This window comes from Typopeltis vanoorti, chromosome 7 (assembly GCF_054136105.1).
Source record: "Typopeltis vanoorti isolate ZY-2024b chromosome 7, IOZ_Tvanoo_1.0, whole genome shotgun sequence".
NCBI classification, from domain to species: domain Eukaryota; kingdom Metazoa; phylum Arthropoda; class Arachnida; order Uropygi; family Thelyphonidae; genus Typopeltis; species Typopeltis vanoorti.
This window is the reverse complement of record NC_143555.1, coordinates 116,067,556-116,087,046: the sequence shown is the minus strand read 5'-3', so window position 1 is coordinate 116,087,046 and position 19,491 is coordinate 116,067,556. Positions and strand designations below refer to the sequence as shown.

Below are 19,491 nucleotides of genomic sequence, written 5' to 3'. Positions count from 1 at the left end.
AACTAGCTGTAGATCCAGAAATGAGTTGTTGTGTTTGTATACCAATGCTAGAAGTATAAGAAACAAGGCGGATGAAATGGTTGCACTAATTGCGTCTGTGCACCCAGAGATTGTCGGAATAAGTGAGACATGGTTAGATGAGGATGACATCCTGACAGGAATAGAGATGGAAAGGTATGATGTGTTTCGTGAGGATAGAAGGGGTAAAAAGGGAGGGGGAGTGCTATTGATGATAGAGAAAGAGTTATGTCCATACAAGGTAGAGATGCAAGAGGGAAATGGGGCCAGTGGTTTTGAGGCAGTATGGTGTGAGATAGAGGTGAATAGAATCAAATACTTGGTGGGATGTTGTTATAGACCTGGTAATGTGGATGGTGGTGATAGTGAAATGTATAGTCAAATAAGCCAAGCAAATAAGAAAAGGGTGATCATTATGGGTGATTTTAATTATGGCAATATAGACTGGAATGAAGAGATAGCAACTGGAAGTAAAGAAAATGAGTTTCTTGAGTTTTTGAGGGATAACTACCTCAGACAGTATGTAACAGAGGGCACAAGAGGATTAAGGGTCTTGGATTTGGTCATCTCATCGGAGGATGTAATTATCAATGAGGTATCAAATCATCCACCAATTGGTGAAAGTGACCATGAGGTGATTACTTGGGTGGTTGCCAGCAGTGCAAGGACCCCTGTGAAAAAAGGGTATATGTGGAACTACAAGGGGGGTGATTATGAAGAGCTCAGGAGACAGCTAGGTGTAGCATGGAATGAGGAGTTAGCTGGAAAAGAGATCAATGCAGCTTGGGGGATTTTCAAAAAATATTTAGTGGATGCAATGTCTAAATATATACCACGGGTGAGAAGGTTAAATAAGGTAGGTGTGAGATGGATGAATAAAGAGATTAAGCATGCAATACAGAGAAAAAGGGCATTGTGGAGGCAGCATAAGAGAAGTGGAAGTAACCAATTTCATGAGGTCTACAAAGCCCAGGCAAGGAGGGTGACTTGGTTGGTGAGAGTAGCTAAAGAGAGGTATGAACAGCAGTTAGCTAATGAAGCTAAAAAGAATCCTAGGGAGTTCTTTCGATATGTAGCCAGCAAAAGAAAGAACGATTATGGAAGGATGACATTGATTGGAGGAAATGGTATAAAGACAGCTGTTTCAGAATGTGTGGTGGAGATACTTAATGAGCAGTTCATAAAGATCTTTCAATCTTGTGAATGTGACTTCATGGAGAGATTAAGAGCAGTTGATGATGGGGAGGGGAGACTGACTGTAAGTGAGCAAAGAGGTGTTTGGCGAGTTGAGTAAACTAGATGTAAATAAGGCTGTGGGACTTGATAATATATCACCGCATATTCTGCAGGAATGTGCCAGAGAGTTGACACCTGCCTTGACATATTTTTTTAATACGAGTCTTGCACTTGGTCAAGTCCCTAAAGAGTGGAAGGAGGGCAAGATTGTGCCACTTCATAAAGGAGGTGATCGAACTCAAGCATCAAACTATAGGCCTATCTGTGTGTCAGGTGTTGTGGTCAAGTTGTTGGAGAAGCTTGTGAGAACTAGGATCCAGAGTTGGGTTGACAACAATTGTATAATCTTTGATGGACAGCATGGATTTGCTAAAGGGAGGTCGTGTTTTAGTAATCTACTTACTTATTACAATAAAGTGACTGCTTCCTTGGACAGAGGAGAAGGATACACAGTAATATACTTGGATTTCGCAAAAGCTTTTGATAGAGTACCTCATGATAAGTTGACAGTCAAACTAGAGCAGATGGGGTTGGATATTAGATTAGTGCATTGGATTGGAGACTGGCTATCTGATAGGTATCAACAAGTTGTGTATGGGGGTGCAATATCCAGGAAAAGGAAAGTCACTAGTGGAGTTCCTCAGGGATCTGTTTTAGGGCCATTACTATTTAACTTGTATATTAATGATATTGGTGAAAATTTGGATGGAGATATTCAGTTGTTTGCAGATGATGCAAAGTTGGGACGAACCATAAAGAGTAGTGAAGATGTTGTGGCCTTGCAAGAAGACTTGAATAAATTGAGTGATTGGGCAAGCAAATGGGGATGTGAGTTCAATGTTGCAAAATGTAAGGTTTTAAAATTTGGAAAACAAAGATGGGATGCAGAATTTATGCTTGGTGAGAATATATTGTTGGAAGTAGAGGAAATTAGAGATCTGGGAGTGATAGTTAATAAGGATCTAAAATTTAGGGGACACATCGCCAAAATTGTGAAGACAACACAAAGACTTCTGGGAATGATGAGGAGGACACTGACGTGTAGAAGTAGGGAGATTCTTGTTCCATTGTATAAGGCTTTGATTAGGCCACACATGGACTATTGTGCCCAGATTTGGTCACCTGGTTTTCAGAAGGATGAAGAGATGTTGGAAAGGGTCCAAAGGCGACTGACTAAGGTAGTTTCTGACCTCTGGAATGTCGAGTATGAGGAAAGATTGAAAAGATGTAATTTGCAGAGTCTAGTGGAGAGAAGTAAGAGGGGAGATATGATAGAGACCTACAAGTTGTTATGGGGTTGTTATAGGATCAATGGTGGAGAAGTTCTACAGAGAATAGTGGGAGATCAGGGGAGAACCAGAGGTCATCCCTGGAAATTGTATAAAGAGGGTGTGAGTAGGGGAGTGAGAGGCAGGTTTTTTTCGTGCAGAGTTGTGAATGATTGGAATGCCTTGCCTGAGAGTGTGGTGTCTGCAAGGAGTTTGAATATGTTTACGACCCGGTATGATGAGATGTGTGTGAGATAAAAGGACCTCCTAGATGAGTCTTTGACTCCATGAGGTCTTGTTTAATAATAATAATAATAATAATAATAATTCATATGCTGCCTCATTTAGGCACTTTTTCAAAGATTATCTTATTCGTTCAAACTTGCTTACTGACATAGTGCCTGCAGGCACATATTGATACTAGTGTATTATTCCCCTGACGATGCTAGTTTAACTTTGTTGAATATTGGAAATAATAAGTAAATTTAGTTAGTTATATCATGTATACTCTTAACTTCCTTAAACAAGATTATGAGTAATGATCAACTAATAAGCTTGAGAGCCAAAAGAATGAGAATTGCTGGGTGCAGAGTGTTTGCAGGAAAGAAGACTATGATGAAGTTATGGTCTGAGTTGTTAAGAGGAGAGCTGGTATTTACCATATATTTAGGAGAACTGGGTAAGAAGAGATCAAGGGTTTTTGGAGATAAGAGGGGATTATCAAGTGTTCTGGTTAGCAGAGGAACAATCCATGTAAAATTTACAGACAGCAACTATATGTCTCTCTTCAAACTTGACTGATGGAAATGAAATAAAAAAAAATGGAAGCCATTCTTAGATGCAAGAATTGAAATCCCTAAGAAAGAAATGAAATAAAAAAAAATGGAAGCCATCATAGATGCAAGAATCGAAATCCCTAAGAAAGAAACCTCACTGCTTATTTAGACTATAGATGATCAAGTTTGTCAGGCAAATCATGGAAAAGGTAAGAATTAAAATTATCATATGTTGAATTGGATTTTTAACGGTGTTGATAAGAAAATAACTATTTATTAACTTAAAAGCTAATATTTCGCTGGTATTATATCCAGCATCTTCAGCGCACACAAACAAAGTTTGTTACAGCAGCAAGAACACCACAATCCGGTTAACAGTGGGACTAGTATAAGTAATTGCAGAGTGCAACACAAGACTAAAGTCCTAATTAGGCGCCATCTAAGTTAAAAAAACAAAACAAAAAACAGTAGTCCGAAGTTTTGAAAAATAGTAGTCCAAAGTTTTGAAAAAAAAAATTAATTTGGTCTTAGGATGACTGTCTCCCAAATCTTTGGTAGATTTATACAGCCATACTTGTTGAGGTTTGGAGTATGTTTTAAGGCTTCTGTTGATTCCAGGAACAACCTCTCTGACTTGTAGAAGCTTCTGTGCAGTACTTTTGTTTTTTTCCAATTGATCCTGTGTGCAGGGGTATCCCAAAGCATGGTCTGCCAGACCTGACTTGCCATAGCGAAAGTGCCGGATATATTTTTTGTGTTCACCAAGGCAGATGACCACAGTAAGCTCAATGACATGAACAGGGCACTTCATAGACTCCTGGATGTGATAAAGGAATGAATCTGTCCTTAGGTGAATGGATAAGAGTTGCCAATTTCACAAAAGGTTTAAATATGGTGTGTAGTTGGTGTTTGTTAAGCACCCTAGATATCTTTTCAGATGTGCCTTTAATGTATGGGATGGTGATAGTTTTGTTGTAGTCTTCTGTGGTAGATAGTGGGGGGGGGATTTTTGGGTAGTTAGTATTTTATTTATGTTATGGGGGTTATAGCCATTGGTCAGGAAGGTGTGATGCAGGTGAGAAAGTTCAGCAGTGAGAGCAATGTCATTGGAACAAAGTGATCTAGCTCTATGGGTTAGTGTTTTTTAAGATACCATATTGTTGAGAAGGGTGTGATTGTTTGTGTAAATATCTCCCTGTATGTGTGGATTTTCTATAAACCGAGAATGATAAGGAACCTTCTTGAAGATGTGTGATCAGTGTGTCCAGGAAGGGCAAGCAGCCATTGGTTTCTAGTTCCATTGTAAAGTGGATTTTAGGGTGCTGGCTATTTAGATGCATTAAAAGTGTATTCAATGTGTTTAGGCCATGTGGCCAAATAGCAAACACATCATCAATATAGCGTAGCCAGAGACTAGGTTTGAGAGAGGCTGTGTTGATAGCTAACTTTTCCAGATATTCTATGTAGAAGTTGGCTGGGGGGGGGGGGATCCCATAGCTGTCCCATCTAATTGTTTGTATATTTTCCCTTTTAATGTAAAATAACCTGGCTGTACTGTGAATTTAAATAGCTGAAATATATCAGGGGGAAATTGTGAATTTAGTAAGTGTTTCAGTTAATGGTACATTCGTGAATAATGAGGTGATATCAAAACTAACCATTAAGTCTGAACTATTTAAGGTGTGGCTTTCTAAAATACTTTTTAGGTGGGTAGAATTTTTAACAAAAGAGGGAGAATTGTTTGTGCAAGTGGTTAGTAGTTTGGCTAAATAGTTAGCTAGTTTATATGTAGGACTGTTTATATTATCTACAATAGGGCGTAAAGGTGTACCTTGTTTGTGAATTATTGGAGCTCCATATATCCTGGGAGTTTTAATGTGAAAGGGTTTTGTTATATTGGTGTTTTATATATATATTGTCTGTGTGCTGTGTGACTATGTGACTACCTTATTGTTATATCTCTAACTGTCTTTACTTTAACTTTACAGTTAACATAAATTTTATCTGTATCACTTAATATCAGATATTCGTTTGCCGACAAAATTTGTATTGATTAAAGACCTGCACCAGCTGGCAACTAAACTCTGATACATTATCCAAGAATACTTAAAGAAAGTGTAGGGATCATGAGGCATGCAGTCGTGGTCCCAATTCTTATACCAGTATTTGTTTCCCCCTTAATGCACGGTATGTAAGTTTTCAAACGGTAGCTCAATCTGCAGAAAGGATGACAAACTCATTTGATTGTATATAAAGAAACACATTTATTATGGCACAAAGACAAGCATATTGCATGTTAATCAAATCCTTAATCTTAAAAGAGTCTGGGTTCCCTTTACTTAATCAATCACATCCAAAACTTCTAGGTTATAGTCCCTTACTTGACATAAATTTCTCACTTCTATACGTACATCTATTCTCAGACTCTTATAACTAAGTTACCTAATATTATCACACATGTAATATTGCATATATACACAAGACAACTCAATAATTCTGACATGAACTTCTCTAAAGTAATACTTTTTTTATTCTCACTTAATCCTCCCTCCAAAAGTTTTAGCTAACATTTAATTACGTTCTGACCATATAATATTACTGTTCCTAAATCACACAAACAGTTCAGGCCTCAGCCTCCTGTTCGCCTGGAGCCTAATATGCGTTCTTCTCAACCGCAGACAAAAGTGTCCAAATCGCAGACTGTTCTTATAGCACCACACGGAAATAGCATGTTTCCTTAACTTCTGCTTCCTTACCCCACGGTTACTTTAATCCAACATTTAACATAAGAAATCTTAAGCTTACCGTTCTTGCTTTGAACTGGATATTCTGGTCTGCTTACAATATCTTCTCTGATGGCGGCCTTGCTATTCCTTTGTTTCCATACGAACCGAAAATACTCATACACAGATTTGTACACTGACGTTGATCTCATCAGTGGCTCTTTCTTCTTATGGATCTGAATACATTGTAGTTGCAGCCTTGGCCCATGTAGCATACATAGCAAGGGGGGGGGATTCTTGCTACACGTGGCGGCAAGCTCTACACAGCTCTCCGACAGGAAACTAGGTGCCAACGAAACCCGCAGACAAGAGACAAGAGAGCAATTCGAATCCCTGCCGAAACCTTTATACCTCGAAATAGCTCCCTCACTCGGCGGTGTCGTCATGCATACGCGACTTCCGATTGGACGCCGTGGCCACAGACTGTTTTTGCATGGCTTAAAACATGCTCTAGCTTATACATATTTACTTGGCAATTTATACATGATTTTATATTCTAATTCATTTACAACTATTCTCTATTAAACTCATTGGCTATTTTAACACTGTTCAGAGCTTACACACTTGGATATTTACATGTTCTTGGGACATTAGTCGGTACATTTCCCATCCGGAGGCATAAGCATGTCCTTATCCACTCCTTCTGAGATAGCTTAATGTTGGGTGGGAAAAAAGGCGACTCATCATTTTTTTCCGACACAACAGTTTGAGTTTGTTGTCTGTTTCTTTTGGCCAGGAAGTGACTTTGTTTAATAACTTGCACACCTTATTCTTTTGTGAGTTGTTGGGATCTCAATCTATGATTTGATACGTTGACTGGTCTTGGAAAAGTGCGTGCATTTTGCTTTCATATTCTGTTGTATCCATCACTGCAGTTGTGTTTCCTTTGTCTGATTTAGCTTTGTGGGATATTATTTTTGGGAGGCTTAGAATGGATTAGTTATCATATGATAAAATTATCATAGCTTGCAGAGCAATAGAGATAGCAAGTGAACATAGCTGAATAGCACAAGGAATTTTGAACCACAACAGATCATAAAGAGGGGAATCACGCTTTTTAATTCTCTGTTACAGAATGTCAGACTTCACAAATGTGCAGGTTTTGACCTGGAGACATAAGGAATTGTGAGCAGTGTAGTTTGGAAAGTTAAAGTGGACAATAATGGTTCAGGTCCATAATTGAGGTTCTGTAGGAGGGGAAAAAAAAGTCCATTGGGTTTAGATGTCTGTAAGCAGTGGTGCATATAGTATAAATGGGTGTTGAAATTGTAGAGGATAAACTACTAGAAGAACAAAACTGTTTCTGAAAAGGCCAATCCAATCCAATCTAGATCCAATTTTTACTCTAAAATTATTAATAGAATAGAGAAGAGAATTTCAAAAAGAAACACGTGGATTTTATTGATTATGAAAAAGCCTTTGACAAAATTAATAGACAAAAATCAAATGAGTCAAATTAACCAAGCAAATAAGAAAAGGGTGATCATTATGGGTGATTTTAATTATGGCAATATAGACTGGAATGATGAGATAGCAACTGGAAGTAAAGAAAATGAGTTTCTTGAGGGATAACTACCTCAGACAGTATGTAACAGAGGGCACAAGAGGATTAAGGGTCTTGGATTTGGTTATCTCATCAGAGGATGTAATTATAAATGAGGTGTCAAATCATCCACCAACTGGTGAGAGTGACCATGAGGTGATTACTTGGGTGGTTGCCAGCAGTGCAAAGACCCCCCCCCCATGAGAAAAGGGTATATGTGGAACTACAAGAGAGGGGGGGATTGTGAAGAGCTCAGGAGACAGCTTGTGGGTGCAGCATGGAATGAGGAGTTAGCTGGAAAAGAGATCAATGCAGCTTGGGGGATTTTCAAAAAATATCTAGTAGATGCAATGTCTAAATGTATTCCAAGGGTGAGAAGGTTAAATAAGGTAGGTGTGAGATGGATGAATAAAGAGATTAAGCATGCGATACAGAGAAAAAGGGCATTGTGGAGGCAGCATAAGAGAAGTGGAAATAACCAATTTCATGAGTTCTACAAAGACTAGGCAAGGAGGGTGACTTGGTTGGTGAGAGTAGCCAAAGAGAAGTATGAACAGCAGTTAGTTAATGAAGCCAAAAAGAATCCTAGGGAGTTCTTTCGAAATGTAGCCAGCAAAAGAAAGAATGATTATGGAAGGTTGACATTGATTAGAGGAAATGGTATAAAGACAGCTGTTGCAGAATGTGTGGTGGAGATACTTAATGAGCAGTTCATAAAGATCTTTCAATCTTGTGAATGAGACTTCATGATGAGATTGAGAGCAGTTGATGATGGGGAGGAGAGACTGACTGTAAGTGAGCAAGAGGTGTTTGGGGGAGTTGAGTAAACTAGATGTAAATAAGGCTGTGGGACTTGATAATATATCACCATGTATTCTGAAGGAATGTACCAGGGAGTTGATGCCGACCTTGACATATTTTTTAAATATGAGTCTTTCACTTGGTCAAGTTCCTAAGGAGTGTAAGGAGGGCAAGATTGTGCCACTTCATAAAGGAGGTGATCGAACTCAAGCATCAAACTATAGGCCTATCTGTGTGTCAGGTGTTGTGGTTAAGTTGTAGGAGAAGCTTGTGAGAACTAGGATCCAGAGTTGGGTTGACAACAATGGTATAATCTTTGAGGGACAGCATGGATTTGCTAAAGGGAGGTCATGTTTTAGGTATCTACTTACTTATTACAATAAAGTGACTGCTTCCTTGGACAGAGGAGAAGGATACACAGTAATATACTTGGATTTTGCAAAGGCTTTTGATAGAGTACCTCATGATAAGTTGACAGTGAAACTAGAGCAGATGGGGTTGGATATTAGATTAGTGCATTGGATTGGAGACTGGCTATCTGATAGGTATCAACAAGTTGTGTATGGGGTTGCGATATCCAGGAAAAGGAAAGTCACTAGTGGAGTGCCTCAGGGGTCTGTTTTAGGGCCATTACTATTTAACTTGTATATTAATGATATTGGCAAAGATTTGGATGCAGATATTCAGTTGTTTGCAGATGACGCAAAGTTGGGACGAACCATAAAGAGTAGTGAAGATGTTGTGGCCTTGCAAGAAGAAAGAAGACTTGAATAAATTGAGTGATTGGGCACAGAAATGGGGATGTGAGTTCAATATTGCAAAATGTAAGGTTTTAAAATTTGGAAAACAAAGATGGGATGCAGAATTTATGCTTGGTGAGAATACATTGTTGGAGATAGAGGAAATAAGAGATCTGGAGGTGATAGTGGATAAGGATCTAAAATTTAGGGGACACATCGCCAAAACTGTGAAGACAAAACAAAGGCTTCTGGGAATGATGTGGAGGACACTGACGTGTAAAAGTAGGGATATTCTTGTTCCGTTGTATAAGGCTTTGATTAGGCCACACATGGACTATTGTGCCCAGATTTGGTCACCGGGTTTTCAGAAGGATGAAGAGATGTTGGAAAGAGTCCAAAGGCGACTGACTAAGGTAGTTTCTGACCTCTGGAATGTTGAGTATGAGGAAAGATTGAGAAGATGTAATTTGCAGGGTTTGGTGGAGACTAGGAAGTGGGGGAGATATGATAGAGACCTACAAGTTGGTAAGGGGTTAGAATTGTTATAACCCCTTACCAACTTGTAAGGGGTTATAAATCTTACTGTTATAAGATTAATGGTGGAGAGGTTCTACAGAGAATAGTCGGAGATCAGAGGAGAATCAGAGGTCATTCCTGGAAACTGTATAAAGAGGGTGTGAGTAGGGGAGTGAGAGGCAGGTTTTTTTCATGCAGAGTTGTGAATGATTGGAATGCCTTGCCTGAGAGTGTGGTGTCTGCAAGGAGTTTGAGTGTGTTTAAGACACGGTATGATGAGATGTGTGTGTGTGTGTGATAAAAGGACCTCCCAGATGAGTCTTTGACTCCATGAGGTCTTGGGGTAATAATAATAATAATAATAATAAAATTGTTTAAAATATTAACCGATTTAAATATCCACACCAACTTTTACAATCCATTCAAGAAATATATACAGGAAATAAAATAGCAATTAAATTAGAACACATCTCAGAATGGAAAGATATACCAAGAGGAGTATGAAAGGATGTACCCTCTCACCTCCACTTTTCAATATATATATATATATATATATATATATAAAATTATAACAATCTGGAAACAGTATAACCCATTTGGTATACAAATAACCCCGCAAATGAAGATAGATAGATACACTACTATTTGCAGATGACAAATAGGATTAGCTACATCAGAAGATGATTTACAAAGATCATTAGAATCATTAAATGATATCTGAAAACAATATTATATGACAATATCTAAAGAAAAAACAAACATAATGGCATAAAAAATAGAAAACCCAATAAGAAGTAAAATAGTGATAGATAATAAAATGTTTAGAACAAGTAAATACTTTCAAATACTTGGGATCTGATTTATCATATGAAGAAGAAAAAGACAGCCACTACAATATCAAACTTTGTCAAAGTAAATGGCATAAAATATATATATTTAAGCCATCCCTAGTACAAAAAAAAAAAAAAAAAAAAAAAAAAAAAAAAAACCACTGGAATCAGACTATGTAATGTCTTGTCAAAAACAACTCTACTATATGAAAATAAAACATGGACCATAAAAAGGAAAAATGAAAAACAAATTCAAACAGCAGAGATGAATTACTCAGAAAAACAGCTAGATATTCCAAGCGGAACCCTAAAACAAATGAAGAAATTTTACAATCCCTGAATATAAAACCAATTAATTACTACATATGACAGTATAAACAAAAATGGATAGAACATTTAAATAGAATGGAAAACAGCAGACTATGAAAAATATTATACAAATATAAAATAAGTGGAAAAGAAGAATTGGAAGACCAAGAAAGAGCTGGTATGAGACAGGAACAGGTCTCGTGGCCTAAAATCCATGTTAGGAAGAAGAAGAAGAATTATAATAATGTCCTGTGAGTTTTAGACATACAGGGTGTTCGGGATAAATTTGACATATTTATAATTAATTATATTTTTCCGTAAGTTACATGTATTAACACACACTTCTCTTCATTTAAAAGTTTGGACCCTTCTTCATTCATATACAAGATGTCAGAAAGGATGGATAGCTGGAACCCACCTGAATCATGGAAGAGAATAACTTGTATCATGATGATTCGTGCCCGCCATCAAAATAAGGATATTACGACTGCTGCCCAATGCTCCCTGAATACAGTAAAAACAATCAGGCATGAACTAGAGACTTGCAATGGTGACTACGAGGATGTAGCAAGAAGAAAGATCCCTAGCAGACGATCTGATTGCGTTCGTACAGCAGAATTCCTCGCAAATCTGCAGGAACAGGTGTTGAAGAACCCTGGCATTGGAATTCGGGAATTTGTTCGTGGAGTTGCTAACTGTAGTCAAGCCCTGGATAACAAGGGTAGCCAATGGTAGGCCGTATGTATGGCAGCAGGATTCGGCCCCTTGCCACACCTCTGGGAAAAGTCAAAAATGGTTGTCTGAAAATTTCTACGACTTCACCAGTCCAAATGTTTGGCCTCCAAACTCCCCAGACCTTAACCCCATGGATTATTTTGTATGGGGCGCAGTTGAAAAAGACACCAATCGCACTTCCAGTAATACAAAAGCCCAGTTAATGGATAAAATTAAAACAGTTTTTGCAGCCCTTCCCAGGGAGACTGTAGCATCAGCTTGTTAGAGGTTCCGAAGCAGAATTGAAGCTGTGATCGATGCTAATGGTGGTTATTTTGAGTAAATCTTGTTGATAGTATTGTAATTAACTCTGCCTGTAATGTTTTTTTGTCAATTCATTAAATTTAATAGATACAAAGAAGATTTTCTTTTTCCTTACGAAACTGTCAAATTTATCCCGAACACCCTGTATATGGTGTGAAGTGTAGGCTAACAGGATGAAATACATGGTGAGATGTCAGCAATGGACCCAGAGGTTCAGTTGCTTGGGGACAAAGAAATGTGCTAAATTACCCCGATGAGTACGAAACGATTAATTACACAGTCCAACACAATTTTTGCTGACTTTTATATGAGACTTGTTTTTTACTAATTTGGGTGCGCTGATTTCAAATATCAAACCCATTTTTCTCTATCATGTCAGGTTTTTCCTCTATGGCATTTTCTTTTTGCTAATTTGTAAGTTTTTGATAGTTTTAAGGAGGCAGTACTATTTAGAGGATCAAAAAAATTGATTTAAATTAAGGAGATATTAAATCCCACATTTATTTAAAACGGAATAAGAAACTCAAAGATTGGAATCAGAGAGTTTCATGCCGAATATAGTAAACTATAAAGTATCGGCGACCACTAGTGTGAGCTAAGGCAAGTGACCCTAGTACGTAGTACAATACCGGAGAACTCGCAGCAAAGTCGGTAAGTTCTGATCACTATTCTTAGGTATTTTCCATAATGTAAAAACACATTTCCTAGCAAATGTATGCTGTTATTACATTATGGTGGGAGGTCACTACCCAGACTGGTTTCAGCCTTTTTTGAGGCTTCATCAGTGAGTAGCTAGACCAAATTAATACCAAAGTGTATAGCGAAAAGAACTTATATACTCTGCTATATGAGTTTCCAAACAGATGCAACCATTAAGTTACTTAAATATAAAGAGCTAATAAGCTTCATTTCAGCGATATAAACATTATTTAAATTAAGGAGATATTAAATCCCACATTGCTTTAAAACCGAATAAAAAACTCAAAGATTGGAATCAGTTTTCATGCCGAATATAGTAAACTATAAAGTTTACTATATTCGGCATGTTTCATGTTTCATGCCGAATATAGTAAACTATAAAGTATCGGCGGCCACTAGCGTGAGCTAATGCAAGTGACCCTAGTACGTAGTACAATACCGGAGAACTCGCAGCAAAGTCGGTAAGTTCTGATCACTATTCTTAGGTATTTTCCATAATGTAAAAACACATTTCCTAGCAAATGTATGCTGTTATTACATTATGGTGGGAGGTCACTACCCAGACTGGTTTCAGCCTTTTTTGAGGCTTCATCAGTGAGTAGCTAGACCAAATTAATACCAAAGTGTATAGCGAAAAGAACTTATATACTTTTATAGTTTACTATATTCGGCATGAAACTCTCTGATTCCAATCTTTGAGTTTCTTATTCGGTTTTAAAGCAATGTGGGATTTAATATCTCCTTAATTTAAATAATGTTCATATCGTCGAAATGAAGCTTATTAGCTCTTTATATTTAAGTAAAAAAATTGATTTTTTAATATTATTTTCTGAAAGTATGTATTTTTAAAAATCTGTTCCTAACTTTTTATCAAGAAATTCGAAAAATTCCCAAAGATGCAGATCAGAATCGGAGCGCTCACCGTTCTCGCTTGTTAGTAAATGAATAAATGCGTAAGAACCTGCAACGGCACGTACTGGCGCTTTGAATGCGAGAGAGGCCAATAATTAGATACATAACTACTTAACAATATTCATTAAAAATTACAAGAATATTTATAAAAAAATAACAATTTTACTTACACATGAGTTTCAGGGAATAAATTTTGTTTGTAGCAATTTCTGCTGTATGTTCTGTTTTGGCAATCCCTTTGAATACTCCAACAGTAGTCGGCAATCATGTGAGAATCCCATCTTCCTTGGTACTGATCTTCCATAGTTTTTAAGTCTTGATGAAATCTTTCGCCTTGTTCATCGCTTACAGCACCTAAATTCTCGGGAAATCTATCAAGATGACTGTATAGGAAATGAAGCTTTATGCTCATGTTGCAACCTAGGTGCTGGAAATTTTCAAGCATTGTTTCCACTAGATCTTTGTAATTGCACGCTTTTTTGTTTCCAAGAAAATTATTCACAACCATCGTAAATGAAGTCCAGGCCTCTTTCTCAATTTCGTTCATAGAGATGATGAAATTTGGGTCTCTCATTAAAGTTCTAATTTGCGGTCCATCAAATACACCGGAAATTTGTCACATACGTACTGGAAACAGTCACCTTGTAAATCTAAAGCTTTAACATACTGCTTCATAAGACCTATTTTGATGTGTAGAAGTGGAAAATGATTTTTTTCTCTGTCGATTAAAGGTAATTTATAACATTCTGTTCTCCAACATTTAAGGATATTCTAAGAGGCCAATGTTTCTGACTTCAGTGTTGGTTTCTGGCTCGACTATCCCAGAAGCATAGAAAACACGGAAACTTTGTATATCCTCTTTGAAAGCCAAGTAAAAAGTTCACCATTTTAAGATCCACACAGATGATCCAGTTATGATCTGTATATTTTAATAACTTCAGAACCTTTTTAATGTCCTCATATGTTTCCTTTAAGTGGACTGAATAGCCAACAAGAATTGAGCCATATACATTCCCATTCTGTAGTAAGACACACTTGAGACTTCTGCTTGAACTGTCGATAAATAAATGCCACTCATTTGGATGATATTGTACAACACTCATTTCAGTTAGTAAACCTGACACATTGTTACAGTAAACAAACCCACACTAGTGTTTAAAATATTGTACAAGATTACTTTCCCTGCTACGATAAAAAGTTATCTTCGTATAGGAAACTTGCTCCAGTAAGTTTTTTTCATTTAATCTTGAAGCTAACAATTCCGATGATTCCTTTGATAGGCCCAAATCTCTTACTAAGTCATTCAATTCCGCTTGAGTAAAACTTTGCGGTCCAGAACTAGAAATTAAATTTCATCATCATCATCATCAAATTCCTGCCATGTACCCTCAAGGGGTGTACAGGATATGATAGTACTACATGAAAAAAATTACATCATTATTAATTTCCTATCTACAATTTTCCTCCAAATCAGTCTGTTACTTGTCAAGACTCCAACATCATCAGATCTTATATTTCTATCATCTAAAGCATTTTGTATCGTATCAATCCACCTATATCTTGGCCTTCCTCTGGGTCGTTTTGCTGCCACCCTGGCAGAGAACACTTGTTTTGCTAATCTTTCCTCGCCCATTCTATTTAAGTGACCATACCACCTGAGATTAGCTCTGCTAACCCATTCCTGGATGCTGACAATGTCAAGTTCTTTCCTAATATCCTCGTTTTTAATATGATATTGCCATTGATGCCATCTGTTCACGCCTATAATCTTTCTCAGGACTCTCATATCTGTGGTCTCTAGTCTTTGGTCAATTGTTTTACTTCTGACCCAGCTCTCAGATCCATAAGTTAAAACTGGTTTGAACACTGTCTTGTATACAGCTAATTTAGTGTTCCGACTAATTTCTCTCTTATTCCATATGAATTTATTCAATTGACTTCCCACCATACCAGCTTTACTGATTCTGTTGTCTATTTCTATATTTAATTTACCATCTTCAGTAAAAATCGTGCCTAAATAGCTGAAATGTTTAACTTGTTCCACAGGTTCTCCATTCACAACACAGTTGACATTTTCAATGATTCTGTGTTGTGAATGGAGAACCTGTGGAACAAGTTAAACATTTCAGCTATTTAGGCACGATTTTTACGAAATTAAATTTTCATTGTCTAAATCAACATCGGGTCTTACTCCTCAAGAACATCTGGCATATCCCGATCATGCTCGTTCTCAAGTAAAGGAAGTCCTTTATAAATTGGCATGGCTATTTCATTGGAATGAGCAACTTGCCAAATTGCTGAGTCGAGATTTGGATACACAATTTTTTTCTTATTCTTCTTATTATAACCAGAAGTCTGAACTAAACAAAAATAGCAATCATCTACGTGATTTTTCGGTTCACGCCAAATCATTGGAATGCCAAAAGCTAATTTTTGGCATTTTCCCTTGCTCCACTGTCGTAAATTTTCTACACATGACTTACACACTTTATTTGGAGCCCATAAATTGTCCTGATCTGCAATTTTTACATCAAAGTATACAAAGTACACTTTCTTAATGAAATCAGTGATATTTGTCCTTTGACTGGGAACAGTAAAACTGCCACAAATGTAGCAGAAGGAATCTACACTATTGACATTTTTGAGTAGTAGACATGATGTATTTTCTTCACTGCCGACTAACATGCAATTAACAAGAGAAAAAAAACCAGAGACTTTATTGAAACGTTATAAGTGCTCATCATACTTTCACGATCTATTAACGATTGACTGATTTCGATCGTTCTTTGTCCGCTATGACGCATATAGCATTCATTTGTTTTAGGCAGTTGTCATTGCCTACTTTTCATCACCTAAATGTATTAGGTCGGTTATCGGCCTCTCTCGCATTCAAAGCGCCAGTACGTGCCGTTGCAGGTTCTTACGCATTTATTCGTTTACCACCAAGCGAGAGCAGTGAACGCTCTGATTCTGATCTGCGCGCCGCTTTGAATAATAGGCTATATCTTTGGGAATTTTTCGAATTTCTTGATAAAAAGTTAGGAACAGATTTTTAAAAGTACATACTTTCAGAAAATAATATTAAAAAATAGATTTTTTTTGATCCTCTAAATAGTACTGCCTCCTTAAAACTATCAAAAACTTACAAATTAGCAAAAAGAAAATGCCATAGAGGAAAAACCTGACGTGATAGAGAAAAATGGGTTTGATATGTGAAATCAGCACACCCAAATTAGTAAAAACAAGTGTCAGACAGAATCAGCAGAAAAAAAAAATTTTTTTTGTTGGCCAGTGTTATTATGGGTGACTTAAATTGAATAATGATTTGGTAGTAAAGAAAACTCAAGAACGAAGAATTTGAGCTGGTAATTAACAACTTTCTCAAGCAACAAATAAAAGAAGCAACTTGAAGTAGATTTGATCATAGTGCCAGAAGGTGTCTCAGTTAAGAGAAAGATGTGACTGTTTTACCACCAGTTGGTGACAGTGATCGTGCCTTAATGACTTGGGAAGTAGCCAAATATATGGATGTTCCAATCAGGAGAAGTTGTAAGCTGAACTACAAATCTGGAAGTTATGACAATCCCAGGAGAATACTATCTGGTTCCATGGTATCAGTTGTCGAATGAGAAAAATATCAGCAGATATGGGAAGCTTTGAAAAGATGCTTAAATTATGCAGTACTTGAATATGTACCTAGAGTTTGAAGAACAAACAGAATGGGAGTAAAATGGATGTCCAATTTCATTAAGCAAGAGATCCATAAGAAGAAGATGATGGGGAAGGAATATTGTGAGGCCAGAAAAGTTACAAGTACTGTATGGAAAGCTAAATTGGATTATGAAAAGACATCTGCACAGGCTAAAGGCAAAACAAAAGAATTTTATTGTTATGCTGCAAGTAAAAGGAACAATGAATACAGAAGAGTAACTTTACTGAATACAGATGGCACCTTAGTATCAGAAGCAGATGAAGTAGTTCAAATAATAAGTGCTTGCTTCACCAAGAGCTATCAATCTGGTGTATACAGCATAGTGCATACAGTGCTACCACTGAACTGGCTAGGCCCATGACATGTTTTTCTAAACTGAGTCTTAGCTGAAAGATCCCACAGGAATGGAAAGAATGTATAATAATCCCATTGCACAAGGAAGGTGCAAATACTGATGTGTCTAGCTATTGACCTATCAGTATCTCTGGAATAATTGTAAAGATTTTTGAGAAGTTGGTAAGAACTTGCATATGGAAATGGGTGGAAAAACTTGCTATACTTTACAAGCATCAGCATGGGGTTACTAAAGGGAGGTCATAGCTGAGCAATTTACTATATTTTATAATAATGTTATGGCTGAGTTGGATAAAGGGAATGGGTATGATATCAACCGTTGGACTTTGCTAAGGAATTTTATAGGACACCACATGACAGACTGCTACATAAACTACAGAATATGGGATTGGAATGTAGTTTTTATTGCTTGGATAAGTGGTGGCTGATGGACAGGTATCAGAAAGTGGTATATGGGAAATGTGAATCTGCCAAATTTAAGATGGCTAGTAGTGTGCCCTAGGATCATTTCATGGGCCACTGTTGTTTAATTATTATTATTACCCCAAGACCTCATGGAGGCAAAGACTCATCTGGGAGTGATACATGATATATTGGAAAGGGGATGACAGGAGATCTTCAGCTGTTTGCTGATGATGCAAAGATAGGCATGCAATCAGGGATGCTACTGATATACAACATTTACAAAGGGATTTGAATAGGCTGGAAGTGTAGGCAAATGATAATGGCTACACCATGATACTGCTCGACTTTGGCCACATTTTGACTACTGAACACAGATTTGGTCACCTGGGTTTCTTGGGAATCAGGAGGTGGTAGAGAGAATTCAGAGATGAGTGACCAAGATGGTGACAAGTCTGTGGAACACTCCCTACAAGGATATGTTGAAGGTTTGTGGATTACAAAGCTTAGTTAACAGGTGGAAAAGAGGGGATGTAATAGAAACTTTTAAGATATTACGGGATTTTATAAAATTGATGCAAATGAAATTTTTCAATATATGACAAATAGGCAGAGAACTAAGGGCCATCTGTGGATGTTGTGTAAGAGTTTGGTTAGCAGGAGTGTGCAGACCAGATTTTTTGCATGGAGAGCAATGGGTGAGTGGAATGGATTGCCAGAATTGGATGCGAGTTCCCTGAAAGTGAATGGATTCAAGGAGAGGTAAGATAGGATTTATGTGTATAATGGTTAATTTGGGTCTCCCATGATGAGTCTCTGGACTCCATAGAGATGCCATAAAATAATAATAATAAATAATAATAATCTGACAGACACAATACATATGAATAGAGTTAACCACACAATAAAATCATTAAATAGGTTTATATGAATCAATTACTTGGCTAAGAGCACTTTTCAAGTGAAGGTGAATTAGCCAGTCTCATACAGATGTTGTCAGGTTTCCCCCTCACTGAAACTTGGATTTATCATCACAAGGATAGGTTGAAGGTTTGTGGGTTACAAAGTTTAGTTGATAGGTGGAAAAGAGGGATATGATAGAAACTTTTAAGATATTAAAGGGGTTTTATAGCAAAACAGCCAGAAGAACACATGCAACAGACATGTATAACACATGGGTCTCAGCTACTTGGGTCTTAATTCCAAACAACAACAGGACAATCAACCTACCATGTTAAGGACCTAAGTACAGTACATCCAAATGCAGTATTACATAATTCACTATGAAGAGAATTAATGCTGCAATTCAGATGAAGATACTGCAGTTTTCTTAAATATTAAATTAAAATTGCTTTGGTTGGTTATGTCATTATAATGAATTTCTCATTTACAAGTCACAAAAGGCACACAGTTCACTATGTTAATGATGCCTAGCAAGATGTAATTCCAAATACAGTAATCCATCCACAATATTCCAGTTTAAATTCTAAATCTTTTGTCAGTGGGACTGATATTTGAAAATAGGGTGGGGGAGTTTTCTACCTTTTCAATAAA

The 19,491-nt window shown here is 37.1% G+C and overlaps 1 protein-coding gene across 1 annotated transcript in view; it reads right to left on the bottom strand.

The window, feature by feature from the left end:
• Nucleotides 1–19,491, bottom strand: part of LOC150104989 (electroneutral sodium bicarbonate exchanger 1-like) — a 510,613-nt gene that overhangs the window by 127,679 nt on the left and 363,443 nt on the right. The gene's annotated exons all lie outside the window — the stretch shown is intronic.